Raw genomic sequence first — 11,803 nt, forward strand, 5'->3', positions numbered from 1 at the left:
AATAGCTGATCAAAAGATAATGGAGTGGCCTTGTCAGAATCCAATTGAGAATCCAAACTTCCGGCCGCAGCTGTAACCCTTCTCATTATTTCTTGCTGTAATGTGTAATGCAAGTCGGCAGAGGGCGCTGTTCTCCACAGTAAATAACTGCGAATTTACTTCAAACGCTTCTTTCCTTCACCGAGTCTCTGCAGATGGATTTGTGACTACTGTGAGAATCAGCGAGAGTCAAACTGGATTCAACAAACACATTTATAACACACTCACCGTCTGTTATGTGTCTAAAGCATCAATAATCTTCAATTACTTCAGCGTTCGATGTAAAATAGGTAGGTATGACTAGTCCCACGTGTTGTTGTTGTTGTTTTGTTTTGTATTCACTCAATGTCTCTTTTCTAAACATTATTTGACCTGTTATTTTATTAGTTGGCTTGTAACTTTTAACAGATTTAAATTTTTTTCTTGATTTGCTATTCAGGAAAACCTTTTTAAATGTTTATAGCTTACTTGTTGTGCTGACTTAATATTTTATATGATATCTCCTGTATTTAAGTGTGTGTTCTTAACTAAGCCAAAGCAAGCATAATAATTAAACTATTACATTATTTCTTATTAATTGGCATTTTTTTTGTATAGTTAATCAGCTAGCATAAATATTTATGTGAATATGAGGCAAAGTATTAAAATGATACTTTATTTAAATGGAGTTCTTGCTACAAATTAATGTAATAATGTTGAAACTTTATTATAATTTCTGAAATTAAACACAAAAAAAGTACTTTATGTGCTCTTTTTATTATTTATTTTAACACTTAGAGCAAGAAAAATCTGTGAAAGCATTGCTGTGATGCTCAGATTTATTTAGAAAACTGCTATAATTATGTTAATCAGGTGTCATCTTTTTTTATTATATGAGTTTAAAATAATTATTTTAATAATTTTGATTAATGCATGTTTATTGAGATGATTAGAAATATATTGGATTCAATTAATTCCATTTATTTAATTAAATACATTTATTTAAAAAATTTTTACAGTTTAATTGAACTGATATGAGCAAATGAGAATATTATTGAATGGTATTGTCACTTTTAGTTTATTTCATTCATTTATTTTATTTATTATTTTTATTTATTTATTTATTTCATATTTATTTTATTTCAGTGTTTATTATATTTGATGTGATTATATTATTTATGATATTAAATTATGATAATATTAGTTTCAGTTTATGTCAATAACCCTGTCTTAGATTATTAGATGGGCTGACATGTTGGATTGTATCAAAAATCAAACAAGAAAACATCTAAAATATAACGTTTAAACTAAATCTGTAAAATTTTCTGCTACTTATTAATATAAATTTATATATTATATATGTTAACTTATTTATTAAAAACACATTTTCATTAAGTTACGCATCATCATTATTTTATTATATCATATTATATATTAATATATTATTTAAAACATTCTCATTAAGTTGTGCATCATCTTTGTTTTTATTACATTATATTATATTATATATTTTTATATTATATAAAAAACACAGTCATGCATATTCTTTTTTGTTATTTTATTACTATTGTATATATTATATATATATATATATATATATATATATATATATATATATATATATATATATATATATATATATATATATATATAATATATATATATAATATATTTAAAAAACACATTTCCATTTTTATTATATTATATTATTTTTTATTTTTAAAAAATACATTTTTATTAAGTCATGCCTCATCTTTGTTTTTATTGTATTACTACTGTGTATTATATTATATATTAATTTATTTTATATTTTTTTAAAACACTTTTAGTAAATCATGCATCATCTTTGTTTTAATTTTTTATATTATATTATATTATATTATATTATATTATATTATATTATAGTTTTTATTTTTAAACACATTTTCATTAAGTCATGTATCATCTTTGTTTTTATTTTATTACTACTGCATATTTTACTATATAATAATTTATTTGATAATTTTTTTAAAAACACATTTTTATTTTCATTCAAGTCGTGCATCATGTTTGTTTATTTTATAATTACATTATATATGAATGTATTTTTTAAATTAAAAAACAGATTTTCATGCAATGTCTGTTTTATTTTATTATTATATTATATTATATAATTATTTATTTTATAAAAAAAACATTTTAACTAAATCATGCATCTTTTTTGCTTATTGTATTATTATATTTTATTTAATTAAAAAATTAACAGCACACATTTTCAATTAATCATGCATAATATTTGTTTTTTATTATCATATTATATTATATTATATTATATTATATTATATTATATTATATTATATCATATTATATTATATTATATTATATTATATTATATTATATTATATTATATTATATTATATTATATTATATTGATTTAAAAAAAACTTTATGCATTACCTTTGTTTTTATTATTATTATTATTATTATTATTATTATTATTATTATTATTATTATATATTTTTTTCTAAAACACAATCCAATAATAAACTATCAATGATAAACAGTGGTAATAGCATTGAATGGAAAAAAACACACGTCCCCCCTGTCCTCCATTTGTGACTCCACATGTCTGCGGACACGTACACACACCCCACACACGACTCTGTTCTGCTTTCTCCTTTGTGTTTCTCTTGTCTGAGATGCTTTTTTATCTGGGAGGAATAAGCTGATAGTCCTGCATCATCCTGTGCTCATAACCTCCTCATAATCTCTTCATCTGCGCACAGCAAATGCTGGTCATCCGTCCAGACCAGAAATACACACACACACACACACATTCACACACATTACCACACACTGTCCTCCATCCATAAAAATCATACTTCATCTCTACTGTTACATCCTCTCCTGAGGGTTTGAGAGCTGCATATGGGTGGAAAAATCTTCAGATCTGACTCCGCCACGATACTTACTTAAATCATTGTGGTTAAAAAAACAACATCTCAGATATGATGTGTCTGTAATACGGCCTGTGGTTTCTGGTATAAGGTTGTGAATCGTGATGGATGTGCTGTTGAACGTTGTCTTATCAGTTTTGGGTAAATTTGTCACGGCATATTGGCGTTCTGACAATGGCGCTCTTTGTGGAGGAGCAAACCGTGCCGTGCTGGAGATTGGCTTTGTTTTACTAAAGACTTGAGTTGAAGTCATAAGTATTCGGTCACTTGTGATTTTTATTTTTTTCAAAGAAATCCCAAATTATTTTTAACAAAGCAAGGATTTTTTTCACAATATTTTCTATAATTTGTTTTTCTTATTTGTCTTATTTCGGCTAGAATAAAAGCAGTTTTTAATTTAATTAAAACCATTTTAAAGTCAATATTATTAACCTCCTAAGCAATATTTGTCTTTGATTGTCTATAGAACAAACCCTCGTTATAGACCAGGGTATCTTCCGTCTTTTCTATATCAGTTTTCAAACCAAAAAAAAAAGAGGAAAACTAAGAAAACGGCTGTTTTTCAATTTGCTCACAAAAAAAAAAAAAAAAAAAAACGAGATTTAGGGCTGATTTTTTGGTTTAAGGTAGGAAAACGTTGATATTCAGACATTAAAAACAGATTGTTCTACTTCTTGATGTTGCCGATCTTTTTTTATAATGGTGGCTTTAAGAAAGCTAACATGCTGTTATGCTACTTAAACTTATTCTTCCGTCGTCTTCTTCTTCTGAGACTAATTTCAATATGCATCTTCTCCTAAACCGTTTACACTACAACCACCAAACTTACTCCAGACCTCCAAACTGGTCTGACTCGGGTTACTATGTCTTTTCCGACTGATCCAATTGACGGTTTTCTGAAAACTGAGCCGGAAAATGAGGAGAAGTCCCATTGACTTAACATTGGACCAAAGTTTATGACCTCATAACTTTCCGCCAGACTGTCACACAGGCATAAGGTTGGGCTCATTTAACTCAAAACCAACCTGCCAATCACTGATGACCTTTTAACTTACTAGCCTCACCCTAGCAACCACTTACGCCATCTTAGCAACTATCCTATAGACTTCCATTGCAAAAAACTGCCATTGACTTCACATTGGACATACTAAGAACAAACCAACTCATGCTAACAATATACCATCAATACTGAAAACATACCAACGACACACCAATTCACAATAGAAACATAATAAAAATATACCAATTCATACTAGAAACATACTAACCACACTAGACAGATGCTAATTCATGCTAACAACATGCTAGTTTATACTGGAAAAATGCTAGTGACATGCTAATTCATACTAGAACCATGATAACAACATGCTAATATTGGCTAAAAACATGCTAGCAACATGCTAATCCATACTAGACACCTGCTTACATATATGTACCCATCTAGCTATGCAAACTGCTTCAAACTTCTTAAAACCTACTTCAATTTTTAATTTTAAAGCTACTTCAAACTTTCAGACTAGGCTTTATCAAGCCAATATAAAGTTTGTCTACGAACTTTACTTGTCTAGTTATATCATTCTACTTTTTGTGTATAGTCTTAAACATCCTTGTTTATAGAGCAAGCACTTTGACCGACATTATTTCTAGTCGTTTCTCCCATAGGCAACTAAATGGGAAGTTAAAAAACAAGTGCACTTCCGCATTGAAGAATAAGGTCAATACCAGGGCCTTAAGAATGTAGATTGGGAAAATGTTCTTCGCCAGAAGTGATTCTTCAACATCGCCCCTCTTGAAGCTACATATTTAAGAGTGCTGGAATTCCTCTACACAATTAAAAGTGTCTCTTTGCCAACAGGAGACTTTCAGTAAAAAAAAAATTACACAGTTTACCCCACTCCGCTACGTTATACACTTGAGGAAGTATTTCGCAGTCTCGTATTGGTTTTGAAATCCACTTGTGTGTATAATAGTGTGTTGTGAATGCCTGATGTGACGGTGGATTTGCAGAGCCGGTTTGACAGCGTGCTTGTCGAAGACGCTCCTACAGTCAGTTTACAAGACAATGAATGATGAGCTCATTGCTACTTGAGTTTCTTTGTTGTTGCTCTTTGTGTGTCTGTCGGTTGGGCGAGATCAGGGTAAGTGTACTCAGCAATAAAGCATCTGGATTTACGTACACACAAACACACACACAAACACGCACAGGAGTCAGGGTGGAGTGAACTGACAGGGAGTTGTTTGAGTGCTCATTGGTTTCTAAAGCTTGATCTCCCACGATGAACAGCAGGTGTGAGATGGGATGATGGGTAATGACAGCTTGTCTAATAGGATGACGTCAGCCACATGCAAAACACTGTTATACTGTATGTATATATAATGCATTTTTCATGGTGTCTGGGGTAAGTTTTGTTGGGAGATCCACAATGCCTTTGGTTAACTTGATCAATTGATTCGAGTCCTGGCTGGGTCAGTTGGCATTTCTGTGTGGAGTTTGCATGTTCTCCCCGTGTGCGTGTGGATTTCCTCCGGGTGCTGCAGTTTCCTCCAAAGTCCAAAGACATGTGCTATAGGTCAATTGAATAAACTAAAATGCTATAGTGTGTGTGTGTGTGTGTGAGAGAATGTGAGCTTGTATGGGTGTTTACCAGTACTCGGTTGCTGCTGGAAGGGCAGCATCCGCTATATAAAACATATGCTGGAATAGTTGGCGGTTCATTCCGCTGTTGCAACCTCTAAAATAGAGACTATGCTGAAGGAAAATGAAGGTATGTTACTCTTTTAAAATAGCAATATAGAAATAACATTTATTTATTTATTTATTTATTTATTTGAATGAATGAATGAATGAATGAATGAATAAGAGAATAATTAATTAATGAGGTCCAGCATACTCAATGTGTGTTCATACGACATATGCCAATATTATTATATAATACTAAATATAGGGTGTGGGGGGGGCGAAGTTAGGACGATTCTAAGGCCCTAGGATGCAGTGGAGAGAGGGGTGTGCAACATATTTAAGGACCGGGCAGGAGACGCGCGATTTCCGGGAGATTATCATTCATTTGCGGGCATCCAGGAGTATCTATGCATTTCAGGGATACTCCCACAACTTCCGGGAGACTTGGGATGTCTGCTAATGCGTTTTAGTTTGAAAACGGCAAGTTTTGCTACGATTACGCCATCCGTCCACACTACGCCGGAGTTTTCGATCGCCGAAAACGGAGTATTTCGAAAACGCTGGAGAGGCCGTTTTTATTCTGAGATGCTGCTGCTTCGTCTCAGTGTGGATGAGGGAAAACGGAGACATCTGAAAATGGAGGCGGGGCTGCTGAGATTCGCTACCTGATTGGGGCTTTTGTGTCATTGCGTATCCTTCCCTTATTCGTCAAGCCCCTATCACATGACTATAACACATGGCTTTAACGCTACTGGAAGACAGCAGACCAGCCTTCACTGTAAACAACAACATGGACACAGAAATGGGAGCGTTGTTTGCAATATTGTCTACTTTAGGCGCCATTATGCAGTTAATCAGTTGTTGTGTTTAGTAACAACTCGACCTCGTCGTCAGTCCACAAAAATACCTCTCTTGCATTCTTTGCAATCGCGTTTATTGTTCAACCGGCGTTTGTTGACTGACAATAACCAAATGCCGAGCGAGACACATGCTTCCTGTTTATACTAGAACGCGCATGCCCAGAGTGCGCGAATGGTCACGTGATATACGTTTTTGGTGGCGTAGTGTGGACGGAGATATGTTCAGAAACGCTAGGTGAAACGCAAGTGTTGACGTGGATCGTTTTTGATCTAAAACGCCATTTTAAAACTAAAATGCACTAATGTAAACGGCGCCTAAGGGCTCATGCCGTTTTGGGGCCCCCAGAGTTACTATTATAGGACCCCCATTCTCACAACTCCCACCCAGTCCGTTCACTTTCGTTTGTGACACAGCAACCCTCTGGCCTCCCCACCGCTCTTCACTTTCGTCCATGAAAGCCACCACCCCCCGCTCTTCACCTTCGTCTATGACACCAATCACTGGCCAACGGCACCCCTGCTGATGCAGGCTGACATTTTATTTTGGTAAAATATGCGTAATCTAGGGGGGTGTCACGGTGGTGGAGTGGGGAGCACGATTGCCTCACAGCACGAAGGTCGCTGGTTAGAGCCTCAGCTTTGTCAGTTGGCATTCCTGTGTGGAGTTTGCATGTTCTCCTCATGTTGGCGTGGGTTTCCTCCAGGTGCTCCGGTTTCCCCCTCTGTCCAAAGACATGTGGTACAGGTGAATTGGGTATGCTAAATTATCCGTAGTGTATGTGTGTAAATGAGTGTGTATGGATGTTTCCCAGTGATGAGTTGCTGCTGGAAGAGCATCCGCTGTGTAAAGCATATGCTGGATAAGTTGGCGGTTCATTCTGTTGTGGCGACCCCAGATTAATAAAGGGACTACGCTGAAAAGAAAACGAATGAATGAATAAGTGTAATCTCGAGGTATTTTTATTTCATATAAGCCCTGTCTGAAACCAAATGATCAACTAGAAGTCGAGTTATTAATTGTTGTTCCCAAAACTTGGATAGGTGACAAGACTTTTGTCAAGTAGTGTGTGTATATATATATATATATATATATATATATATATATATATATATATATATATATATATAATGCTGTGCATTTAAACAGAATTTCAAGAGTTCACACTTAGCTGATGATTTATAAAAGCTTGTTTGGCATGCTGTCCCGGGAGAGAGCCCCGAGCTCAAGGACTCCTCGAGTCCGGGGCTTCCTCCCGTTTGGCAGAGCGAGAGGGGAGCCCGAGCTCGGTGGATCTCAGAACTCCCCCGCTGCTGTAGCTAAGAGAACACAAGGGTTAGATAAATGCTTGGCTTTTATGTATATTGAATGTCTTTGGATGGTGGGAGGAAACCGGAGCACCCGGGGAAAACCCACGCAGACACGGGGAGAACATACAAACTCCTCACAGAAACATCCACCGGTCCTAGGGGGCCAGGGCCGGCGGTGTTCTTGCTGTGGGGCTCGCAGTGCTAACCACTGGGCCGCCGTGTCGCCCAGTCAGAGGTAAAGGAGGAGGAAAAGGGGAGGAGGGGGGTTTCTTCCAAACGAAGATAAAGTGAATTGAAAACTGTGGCTATTTATAGTAGTTTAGGTCTCGAATGATTGGAAGATACTGATTTGCAAATTCGAGACCAGCCGTGATAAATCATAAGCATGTGATCCTCTCGATATTAGTTTATGAATAAACTTCACTTAATATTTACTTTGAAAGAAAAAGGTATGTAAGTCCAGATAAAAACTAATTTATTGTGTAATGATGATCACCTTAATTGCAGGTTAAGTGGGAATTAGGTAAATCTTTAAATGTAATGCCATAATTACTTCCATAATCCTTGAGATCAAGTGTACTGTTTATAAATATAGAATTAGATTACACTACACATACATGTTGAATACAATTAAGTGAAGTTCCTTTTCACAAGAGGAGTTTAAGGAATAAAAAATCAGGACTGTCATTGGATAATAAAATACCTTTCCTCTTGTGCAAATTAATTTTTTTACAACTCGTATTCCTTTAATATACACATTTTTCAGACTTTTTCATTTATTATTTGTAAGTTTGGATTTTTAGTAAAATCTGAACCCATTTCATGTCAAAAGCTCCTATAGAAATATATTTAACCAGGAAAAATCATGATGTGTTTAATATTTGTTTTGCACGCTGTATATATTCAACTTCGTAGCAAATTTGCCTGTAGACTGATTTTCTTTTTTAGCCGTTTAAAAGCACAGTATGACATTTTCGCCACTAGAGGGCGCATATTCACAACAAACAAAGGTGTAGTTTGATGAGGGTGTGAATGAGTGTGGAATCATGGAAGTTGTAGTCTTCATTACATCCTAAAGCAGGGGTTCCCAAACTTTTCAGCACGCGACCCCTAAAATAACAATACCAGTGACTCGCGACCCCCAATATCCCCAGAGGTGGTTATAAATACAGAAAGCTTGCATGCAATGGCGCACACACACACCAATAGACCAAAGTCTATTCTTCGTTTATTTTTTTAAATGTATTTCAGTGCTGTAAATGGGCCAGAAAGTTTAACCTGGTGTTATAAAATCAATCTGCTGCATCTGACGCTATTGCTGTGTCTTTAATATAATGTAATGTAATGTAATGTAATGTGTATTTATATAGCGCATTTATTGTGTATGGCAATACACCCAAAGCGCTTCACAATCATGAGGGGGGTCTCTCCACACCACCACCAGTGTGCAGCATCCACTTGGATGATGCGACGGCTGCCACAGGACAACGGCGCCAGTGCGCTCACCACACACCAGCTATTGGTGGAGTGGAGAGACAGTGATAGAGCCAATTCGGTGGAGAGGGGATGATTGGGAGGCCATGATCATATGGGCCGATAGAGGGACTTTGGCCAGGACACTGGGGTTACACCCTCTGCTCTTTCACGAGAAGTGCCATGGGATTTTTAATGACCACAGAGAGTCAGGAACTCGGTTTAACGTCTCATCCGAAAGACGGCGCCCACTGACAGTTTAGTGTCCCCTTCACTTTTACTGGAGCATTAGGACTCACACAGACCACAGGTTGAGCGCCCCCTGCTGGCCTCACTAACACCACTTCCAACAGCAACCTAGTGTTCCCTAGTGGTCTCCCATCCAGGTACTAACCAGGCTCAGCCCTGCTTAGCTTCAGTGAGTAACCGGTCTTGGGCTGCAGGGTGATATGGCTGTGGCTGTATTAGATTACACTACACATACATCTTGAATACAATTAAGTGAAGTTCCTTTTCACAAGAGGAGTTTAAGGAATAAAAAATCAGGACTGTCATTGGATAATAAAGTACCTTTCCTCTTGTGCAAATTAATTTTTTTACAACTCGTATTCCTTTAATATACACATTTTTCAGACTTTTTTTTATTTATTATTTGTAAGTTTGGATTTTTAGCAAAATCTGAACCCATTTCATGTCAAAAGCTCCTATAGAAATATATTTAACCAGGAAAAATCATGATGTGTTTAATATTTGTTTTGCACGCTGTATATATTCAACTTCTTAGCAAATTTGCCTGTAGACTGATTTTCTTTTTTAGCCGTTTAAAAGCACAGTATGACATTTTCGCCACTAGAGGGCGCATATTCACAACAAACAAAGGTGTAGTTTGATGAGGGTGTGAATGAGTGTGGAATCATGGGAGTTGTAGTCTTCATTACATCCTAAAGCAGGGGTTCCCAAACTTTTCAGCACGCGACCCCTAAAATAACAATACCAGTGACTCGCGACCCCCAATATCCCCAGAGGTGGTTATAAATACAGAAAGCTTGCATGCAATGGCGCACACACACACACACCAATAGACCAAAGTCTATTCTTCGTTTAATTTTTTAAATGTATTTCAGTGCTTTAAATGGGCCAGAAAGTTTAACCTGGTGTTATAAAAATCAATCTGCTGCATCTGACGCTATTGCTGTGTCTTTAATATAGTGTATTTACCCCAGGGGTCGCAATCCAATAGAACAAGTAAATAAGCTACTATTGTTACTATAAACGGCTGTTTTTTTCTCATCAGTTGGTTATGGATAAAATATGGTAATTCTTATGGTCTAATAATAATAAGTAGATATTTGGAAATCACCAGGCGACCCCCCCCCCCCCCCCCTTCATTGTTCCATTGTTCCGCGACCCCTTAAGGGGTCCCGTCCCCCACTTTGAGAAACACTGTCCTAAAGGATGCCTGAAGTCTGGTTAATGGATGAGTAAAGTATTTAACACTTATTGTCATGATATATGAAAGGCTGAAAGCTGTGGAAGTGAAACGAGAAATGCTGAAGCAACTGCTGCTGAGAAAAGAAAAGACAATTAGACTTTTATTATGAATAATTAGCTATTTTAATCTATGAATTATGAACTTTAAAAAGATAAAAATGATAAGTAACTTAAAAAAAGTGAGTAAACCTGTTACAACTTACTTTAATTTCTATAGTTATGCACATTGTTAATTTTACTTGTGTCATGCATCTGATTAATACCCTTGTGTCTGTTCTACACTGCTAAATGGCCTGTAACTGGTCTGCTAGTCGGATCGCTACGTGAATTAGTCATGATAAAGTCGACAGTCAGAGAGTCATGTCTGTGTTCCCTAACTCTCTGACCCCTGCCTGTCCGTGATTGGTCACTCCTGATGGGGTCAAAGGTCTGGACTGGTGTGATCGCCTGAGAGGGTCATTCAGGGCACATATAATCACACACTAGTCTCTTACTCACACATTTAAACATAAAGACAGACTCGTGTATCTGCTATGTTTAACATTGAGGGGCTATAAACTATCTTTATCAGCATTAAGCTGCAGGAATTCTGCTCCTTCAGTCTGCCCGAAGTTGAAAAATGACACAAACATGTGCTCGCTCCTTACGCTTGGTTGTACTCTAATGCGCTCATTGTACACGAGCTCACTTCGTGAACAAAGAAGCTGATTTTATTTTTAACAGTTAGCACTCATAGCTTAGGGTTCATGGAGCATGTGCTAAAAGAAGGAAGTCATCCACGAAGGTCTTACCTGATATTGTGTAGGTTGAGATAAACATCATTCTGACAATCACCAACCACTTCCTCAATGAAGATGATAAACAAGGTGCAACTTTTGAAAGCCTGCTAGGAGGTTTGTTTTGGTACTATTTACTATTGTTTATTCAGTTTCAGGTTTGGAATTTGAACATACAGACTGCACGGAGACTCAGTGGTTAGCACTGTCACCTCACAGCAAGATGGTCGCTGGTTCAAGTCCTGGCTGGACTAGTTGGCA

At 36.2% G+C, this 11,803-nt stretch overlaps 1 protein-coding gene and 1 long non-coding RNA gene across 2 annotated transcripts in view; one reads left to right on the forward strand and one right to left on the reverse strand.

The window, feature by feature from the left end:
- Positions 1 to 11,803, reverse strand: part of LOC147842882 (uncharacterized) — a 797,275-nt gene that overhangs the window by 634,961 nt on the left and 150,511 nt on the right. The window lies entirely within an intron of this gene.
- Positions 117 to 11,803, forward strand: part of rhobtb2a (Rho related BTB domain containing 2a) — a 294,371-nt gene continuing 282,684 nt past the window's right edge. Inside the window, exon 1 of the mRNA XM_087265430.1 lies at positions 117 to 329. The gene's annotated coding sequence lies outside the window, so the exon portion shown is untranslated. The remainder of the gene's footprint in view (positions 330 to 11,803) is intronic.

This window comes from Danio rerio, chromosome 8, assembly GCF_052040795.2.
Source record: "Danio rerio strain M-AB ecotype USA chromosome 8, GRCz13ab, whole genome shotgun sequence".
Lineage (NCBI taxonomy): Eukaryota > Metazoa > Chordata > Actinopteri > Cypriniformes > Danionidae > Danio > Danio rerio.